The sequence below is a fragment of the Chiloscyllium plagiosum genome, chromosome 30, assembly GCF_004010195.1.
Source record: "Chiloscyllium plagiosum isolate BGI_BamShark_2017 chromosome 30, ASM401019v2, whole genome shotgun sequence".
NCBI classification, from domain to species: Eukaryota; Metazoa; Chordata; class Chondrichthyes; order Orectolobiformes; family Hemiscylliidae; genus Chiloscyllium; species Chiloscyllium plagiosum.
In genome coordinates, this window is record NC_057739.1 from 42,377,303 (window position 1) to 42,384,730 (window position 7,428).

A 7,428-nucleotide genomic window follows, 5' to 3' on the forward strand; every position below is an offset into this window, starting at 1 on the left:
TGCTCCTTCTCCAAGGACACTCGGGCTCTAACATAACCGCGGAAGAGGGGCAGGCAGTCGGCCCTAACGACCCCCTCCATGGCCCGCTGCCTGGACCTGTTTATGGCCAGTTTGGCCAGGCCCAGGAGCAGACCCACGAGGAGGTCTTCAGACCTGCCCTCCTTCCTCCGTACCGGGTGCCCAAAGATCAGGAGCGTGGGACTGAAGTGCAGCCAGAAACAGAGGAGAAGGTTTTTCAGGAAATCAAAAAGGGAGTGCAAACACCCACACCCAATATATACGTGGTCCACGGACTCCACAGCGCCACAGAACAAGCAGTTGGGCTGGGAGTCCGTGAACCACCGCAATCTGCGGTTGCAGGGGACTGCTGCGTGCAGCACCCTCCACCCCAGATCCCCGGGAGAAAGGGGGAGGACTCCCGCGTAGAGAGCCCTCCAATGGGGATCTCCACCGCCCGGTAGCAAATGGGCAAGCTAAGGTGTGTCCGGACGGTGGATGAGGAAAAAGAGGTGGATGGTGTGTAGCAGCACTCAATACAGGGCCCGTCGTTCTATGTCCCGAAAGGGGTAGAACTAAAACTCTGGAGGCAGGTCAGGTTGTGGGGCACAGGTTCCCCCGGGAAGTATGGGACCTTGGGGCCAATGTGAAATTCCGTCCGGGCTGGGGTGAGCTCGGACGGGATCCCACCGCACACCTGAGCGTCCTCCAACTGGTGCACTACGTCGGGTCCGAGCACCGCCGTTTTGAGGCGTCGGATGGCGGTGGCCACGTACTGGACGTCTACCGCTGCCCTGCCTGCTATGTCCTGCGGCAGCGTCCCGCCCAGGCCCCCGGCACCCAGCACGTCCCCGACCCTGGTCACCCTCGCCGCCGCGGCCCTCCCCTCCGACAGCCACTCGAACCCGCGAGTACAGAGGTGCGGATTCCTGAGCAACGGCTCCCTGACGACAGCTGCTACTCCAGCCGGAGGGTAGGCGCGGCGCAATTCGACCATGTTCCAAACAGTCATCAGGTCCTGGTAAAAGACAGGCAGCGTCTTGAGGGCGACCTCCAAACCGTCACGGTCGACGAACAGGAGCTGCGTGTCATAGTTGAGACTCCTGTTGATATCTCTCAGCCAGGTCTCCCTCGTTGGCCCCAGGTTAACAACCTCAATTAGGGATCTCATACTCAATAAGGTCCACCTGACTAACCTGATCCAGTCACTAAAGGTGTATTGGTCAGGTTCTGTATGATGTAACTATGAAATGACTAAAATAAATTTTAAAATCTGTCTCTTAAGAAATCAAATTATAAACTAATTGTTACTGCCTTTTATTCTCCATTGTTTAAGTTCCCAGCTTTTTCTCTTATTCTGCTATTTTCCTCTTTCTCTTTGCCCTTCCTGTTGTAGAGATAGATAGGGTAGTGATTCCCCTGGTTAGAGTCAAAACCCAGGGGCAAAATTTAAAAATAAAGAGAATCCCATTTAGGACTGACCTGATCAGAATTTCTTTTGAGGGAATCTTTGAAATTCTTGAATCCAGAAGCATAGTCTTTCAGTGTATTGAAAGTTGTTGTCAATATATTTTTGATCATTGACTTCAAGGGTTAAGGGGACAGTGTGGGTAAAAGGCACTGAAGTGTTTAATCAGCTGTGATTGGTATTAAATTGTGGAGAAGGCTCAATGGGCTGATTGGTCTCCAGCTTCTGTTTTCTGATATACACTCTTTTATTTCAAATGAGACTCAGATTTGAGTCCAGATTTATTAAATTAATGAAGTTTTAATTGCCAAAGTGGGATTTGAACTCCTGAGCTGACAGCATGAGTCCAAGTTGTGGATTACTCGTCTAAGATAGCAAATGAGGTGGACAGGGTCATTGTCAAAGATGAGCCGGGACTGGACTCACTTGATTTAAACAGTAGAATGTTTCCTCTATGCATTGCACACAATGTGGTAACTCAGTTGATCTAGGAAAGACGACTGTGAACTGTACATGGATTAATAACTGCTGTTACCCAGTACCAGGATTTTGCATGTTCATTTCATTGGAGTCTTTCAGAATAGTGAGACGTGATAATCATGTCCTTGGGCTCACTATAGACTAGAAGCTGAATTGAACCACATCAGTACTGAGGCAACAAGCACAGGTCAGAGGCGATAAAAATTCTGCAACTTTTCTCAAGACCTGTCTGCCTTCTACAAGTCAGGAGTGTGATGGAATACTTCCCACTTGCCTGGATAGGTGCAGCTCTAACTGAAGAAGCTTGACACTATCAAGGACAAAGCGAGCACCACGTCCCAAAATCCATTCCCTCCACCACCAATGCTCTGTAGCAGCGGTGTTTACCATCCACAAGGTGCACTGCAGAAATTCATCAAAGATCCTCAGATGGCACCTTCCTAAATTATGACCACTTTCATTGTGAAGGATATGGGCAGCAGATACAGGAGACACCATCCCCTGCAAGTTCCCCTTCGCATCAATCACTGTTTTGATTTGGAAACATATTGATGCCGCTTCGGTATTGCTGGGTCAAAATCTTGGAATTCCCACCCTAAGGACATGATGGGTCAACCTACAGCAGGTGGACTGCAGTGATTCAGGAAGGCAGCTCACCCCCACCTTCTCAAGGGGCAACTAGGGATGGGCAGTAAATACTGGGCCCAGCCAGTGACACCTACTTCCTATGAATGAATAAAACTAATACTAGGCTTTCTGATGTCAGACGCTCGAAGATAAGTCATAACAACAACTTGGGGATGTCATTATTGGTAAGTTTTCATATTTAACCTTACAAAATTTGCAAACCACCAAATCTTAATCAACTATTCATGCCTGAAAAAAGTACCTCCGAAGAATGGTTGTGAAAGATTATTTATTCATTCCTGCCTTTCCATGGCCTTCATGCTCCAGTTTTTATGGACTGCCCCAGCATTGTGTTCTCTACAAGAGCAAAGCAAGGCTTGTCAGGAACAATATTGAATCGTTGAATAGTACAAAACTGAAGGAAGCCACTCTGCCCACGTGAACCTTCTGGCCCCTCCAAAAGAAGTCCAGTTAGTCCCACTCACCCAGCTGTCTGTTTTAATGGGGATATTGATAGCAGGATAAATATTAGTAATAAATTGGGGAGATCTTACTCCTCGTGATAACTAAAAATGGGCAATAAAAGAGGTGTCCCTCACATCCTGAGCAAGAAATTATTTTAATAAAATGATGGATGAGGTGGTCAGAACTTCCTACCTGACCCCAACATCTTGCTGCTAGCCCAGAGATGAAGCAATCTTACAGATTTGAAGTGGGCACCCATCACTGTTGGTGTGCCAACACTGGCACACCCAAACTGCCTTAATGTTAGGTCTTTCTCTCAACAATATCACCTTGACCTATTTCCTTGGGGTGAGCTGTACAGGTTAATCTTGCTTCTTGGGTTTCACAATACACCAACATTATTAAACCCCAGAATATTGGGAATAAGCAAGGCTTCCCAAAGTTTGTGCGATGGGGAAGATTTCTGATTATTTTCCCAACATTCTGGGGTCTTTAAAATGCCACCATCTCATTTTTTTTAGCAGAGCAGAGGATAGTGTTGAAATTGTCTAACAGATCCCAAAGGCTTTCTCAATGTGAAATGTGAAAGAAAAACACCAAAAGGACTCTGTTGATTTGTGTGATTATTTGCAAATATCTTCCCAACAGTCATTATTAAACTTCACATGTTCCTAAGCTTTCCCAGTGCTTTGGACATTGCAATGGGCAGTCGTCAACTCAGCAGCCCTGAAGTTGCTCTGTGTAGCTGCAGTCCGACCCTGCTCTGTATTCTCTTTCCTTTGTCTGTGCTGGACACACAGCTGTGTTTTACAATTTCTTCCTTTTTCTCAAGCTTTTGACCAAAGCCAAAAGGAGCTGGAATGAAGCAGCTGTTCTGTGGGTTGTACTGTGTGGGTTGATATTAGTCAACATGCCCATCTGAGAGTACACCCTTCCCTTTCTCACAGCCCACTTCAAACCCTGGCTGCATCACTGCTCTACTGTTGGTGGATTCGGCCAGACCCAAACTTTCGCTTGAGGTGACATGACTGACCTCTCCCTGGTCTGAGAGGTTGTTGAAAGCCATTGTACTGATATTATCATGGAATGCCTACAGTGTTGAAGCAGGCGATTCAGCCCATCAAGTCCACACTGACTCTCCCTAGAGCATCCCACTCAGACCCATGTGCTCTCCCTGTAACCTGCATTTTCCATGGCTAACCCACCTAGCCTACACTATGGAGCAATCTCCCATGGCCAATCCACCTAACCTGCACATCTTCAGTATGTGAAAAGAAACCCACGCAGACCAGGGGAGAACATGCAAACTTCACACTGGCAGTCGCCCGAGGGTGGAATCAAACCTGGGTCCCTGCCACTTTGAGGCAGCAGTGCTAACCACTGAGCCACTGTGCCGCCCACCTGTGCCAACATGGCTGCTGTAAATTGGGAGCTCTGAGGTGGATATTTGCCCCTGTATGTGGAGAGGGTAGGTTAGAGGACAGGGGGGTGGGAGGAGCAGGCAAGTGAGGAAATTTGTGCTGTCGGCTATCAGTGGACTGATGGCAACTGTGGTGACCCCAAGGTTAGTACCCCACAGGTAGCATCATGGGAGGAAGGGCGTACGTGGGCAATTAATGTCAATGATCAGTGGGTTGGCTGTAATTGTGTGGTCAAGCTGAAGAACCACCATAGTGCCACAGGCAATGCCAATGGCTGCCATCTGGTGGCAGGCTGGTCAGCAGCCAGATCTCCAAGCTAGCTCAGAATCCCATTCCACCCATTTCTCCTCAGTAATTGAGAAATTTGAGAAGTGCGCTCTCCCTCAGCTACAGGCCCTCCAGTTTCAGGATCCACCTGCCATTGGACCAACCCCTCCCCACCTCTGCCCAATGATTGGTCAGTTCAAGGAAGATAACAGCTGGACAACTGCTCCTGATGAGGAGTTGCAACGTGATATCAGAGTCCCAATAACAAACCCCCAACTCCTCTCCCTCTCTCTCTCCCTTCCTCCTTCATTTTTATTTATTCAAGGGATGTGAGCAGCACTGACTAGATCAGTATTTATCGCCTATCCTCAATTGCCCAGAGGGTAGATTAGATTACTTACAGTGTGGAAACAGGCCCTTCGGCCCAACAAGTCCACACCAACCCGCCGAAGCGCAACCCACCCATAACCCTACATTTACCCCTTTACCTAACACTACAGGCAATTTAGCATGGCCAATTCACCTGACCTGCACATCTTTGGAGTGTGGGAGGAACCCACGCAGACACGGGGAGAATGTGCAAACTCCACACAGTCAGTCGCCTGAGTCGGGAATTGAACCCGGGTCTCTGGCGCTGTGAGGCAGCATTGCTAACCACTGTGCCACCGTGCCACCCTGTTAACATTCAATCACATTGCCGTGAGTCTAGAGTCACACATAAGCCAAACCAGGTAAGGATGGCAGTTTCTTTCCCTAAAGGACATTAGTGAACCAGATGGATTTTAAAGGAAATGGGTTTCTGTTTTTTTTAAATTGGAATCTTCCCATCTGTGATGATGAGATTTGAACTTAGGGGTTCTGGGCTATAAGTCCCAGTGACATTACAATGAGCCCACTGCCTTCCAGAGTGTTCCACACCTTATTGTGATGTTGATAACCATGGATTTCTATGTTTTCCCATGGTTATCTTTGACAAGGTATTGGAGTGATTTATCTTTACCTTCTGCAAGTAACTGATTAATTGATTGATTTCATTTATTGTCACTTGTACCTAAGTACAGTGAAAAGTTTTGTTTGCAAGCAGTACAGGCAGATCATAGAGTGAAAAGAAAACTGTTCAGAGTGAGGCATATAGGATCAGGAATCTCTCCCATTATGACTGCCTGCTATTGGCACGTGTTGAAAGGAGTCTTAGGTTTAGCAACAATCGGTTTCTCCATGTTGTGAAGTCGCCTTCCCAGCAGTTAAGTTGGAGAGTGGGACTTAAACCCAGAGGCAGGGATGCTGTTGTATATGTACATGTTGAATCTACACTGCAAATATGGGCAGTTTGTTCATACTGAACAAACCATACAAACTGCTTTCTAAGCGATTATTACCAAGAACACTGCAGTGTTAAGCAGATTATAGATATTATGGTATAAGTAAAGTAATGGTTGGCTTTTTCATTTCATATAATAATAATAGAGGTTAAATGATCATTTTTGCCAAATTGAAGGTTTTCATCATTTCCAGATTATATTGGAACGTAAAGTAGTGTTTCAAGCTACTGTCTACCAGTGATTTTTAACATCAGATTGCAGTTGAATTCAGAATCAACTTTCACGTTTAAATTCATGAGAGTTTCTGTAGAGGCTGTCTGAATACAACAGTATGATTCATCCTTCTGGGGGGTTGGCAGTGGTTAATCCATCCTTGGCTTTGTGGAATTAGATTCTGATTGCAGATCTGCCTTCAGTTTATTGACGCAACGTAATTCTTATCAGCAAATAACCATCCCTTAGTACCTTCTGGATTTAAAACCTCCAAATCAAAGTCTGAGCATTGAAATTGCACCATTACTTGAAATAAACATTGGCTGCTGCCTTGTGTATGAACACTCGAGTTTTTTATTTACTTTCTCACGGATGTGGTTGTGAGGCCAAGCCAACGTTTGCTACCCATCCCTGATGGCTGTGGAGCAGATGATGGCGAGCTGCTTCTTGAACTGCTGCACATGGTGTGAAAACATCCAAAGTGCCCCTCAGCAGGGAATTGTTTTTCTTTATTCATTCATGGGATGAGCACATCGCTGGCCAGGTCACATTTATTGTCCATCCCTAATTACCCAGAGGGCAGTTAAGATTCAACCACATTGCTTTGGGTCTGGAGTCACATGTAGGCCAGACCAGGTAAGGATGGCAGTTTCCTTCCCTGAAGGATGTTTATGAGCCAGATGGCGTTTTTCTGACAATCGACAACAGATTCGCAGTCATCATTAGACTCTTAATTCCAGATATTTTATTGAATTCAAATTCCACAATCTGCCAAGGTGGGATTCGAACCTAGGTCCCCAGAACATTACCTTGATCTAAAGTCTAGCGTTAGTACCACTAGGCTATCACTTTGCTTTCCCTGAATGCCTCACTTGAATTGACAGAATTAGAGAATTGTTACAGTGCAGAGGGGACTGTTCAGTCCATCGTATCTTCCATAAACATTTCCACAGTAAATACTGATGCAAAATATTCATTTAGTATCTCCCCCATTTTCTGTGGCTCCACACAAAGGCTGCCTTGCTGATCTTTGAGAGAATAGGGCCCCTCAAAGATCAGCAAGGCGGCCTTTGTGTGGAGCCACAGAAAATGGGGGAGATACTAAATGAATATTTTGCATCAGTATTTACTGTGGAAAAGGATATGGAAGATATAGACTGTAGGGGAA

General features: G+C 46.4%; 1 protein-coding gene across 1 annotated transcript in view; it reads left to right on the forward strand.

Moving 5' to 3' along the window:
• col27a1b (collagen, type XXVII, alpha 1b) overlaps positions 1–7,428 on the forward strand; it is a 551,847-nt gene that overhangs the window by 327,905 nt on the left and 216,514 nt on the right. The gene's annotated exons all lie outside the window — the stretch shown is intronic.